Source organism: Propithecus coquereli, unplaced genomic scaffold (assembly GCF_000956105.1).
Source record: "Propithecus coquereli isolate 6110/MARCELLA unplaced genomic scaffold, Pcoq_1.0 Scaffold79, whole genome shotgun sequence".
NCBI classification, from domain to species: Eukaryota; Metazoa; Chordata; class Mammalia; order Primates; family Indriidae; genus Propithecus; species Propithecus coquereli.
This window is the reverse complement of record NW_012154062.1, coordinates 4,474,104-4,475,128: the sequence shown is the minus strand read 5'-3', so window position 1 is coordinate 4,475,128 and position 1,025 is coordinate 4,474,104.

Sequence of the window (1,025 nt, the reverse complement as noted above, 5' to 3'; positions counted from 1 at the left end):
CGTGAGTGACCGAGAGGGTTCAATCAGCAGTTGTGATTTGCTTCCACAATTCGTGGCCCCAAAGAGGGACATCTTTAATCTGCCAGTCTGTACTTTTCCACGTGGCAGACCAAACAGCTAGGCCATCATCAACAGCCTAAGAGTCAGTAAAAATAGGACAAGGCTCATGAAGGAGTATTGGCCAGAGCTATGAGAATGGTCTTGAGTTCTGCCCATCTGCCCAGTGAGCGGAGCAACCACAAGCATTTTCCACACCACATAGATGATGCTGTTGCTGGACATCACTGGGTTCAGCTTAGCCAAATCACCAGTGAACCAGGCGCAGGCACTTAGGGGAACCTCTGTGAACTGAGAGCCCCATTGAGCTAGTGGGTTGGCTTTAGACTGTGGAGCAGAGGGTAAAATTATCCCCAAAAGAATAGTTGCCACTTTGTTTCATATACAGCCAAATGCCACTGGGGCCAGGCCAGCTGCACACTTGAATGCAGCATTGCTACCTTACAAAAGAGGCTTGTTGGGCCCTTCCCACATTGTTAGCTGCTGAGTTCAAGTTAATCCACCCCCCAAATGGGAATGTTAGTCCCAAGGCCTTTATGGGGGTGTGTTGTGACACACTTTGTCAGGTGTTCAGTTTTGACGACAACCCAACAGCAAGCTAAGAGCTGCTTTTCAAAAGGGGTGTACTTCTTAGCCACGTCAGGGAGGTAACAAATCCAAAACCCCCCAAGGGGTGCCTGCAAGTGGAGGTGGCCTCCCTTTGCCACACGCTGTAATCAGAAAAATGATCAGAGAGACTTTTAGCTCAAATGTATCATTAGGGTCGTGGGGTCCCAAAGATACCAGCACTTCCCTATGTGCAGCGATTGCCAATGGGTATAACCCTTTTCAGCATTCATGAGCATTCACGGAACATTCATGTAAAACACCAGTGCCAACTGTACACTCAGCAGGGAAGCCACAAGAACAGTACATTGAATGGGCTCAAAGTCCTACCCAAAAGGTCAGTCCGAGCCTTTCTTCTCCCT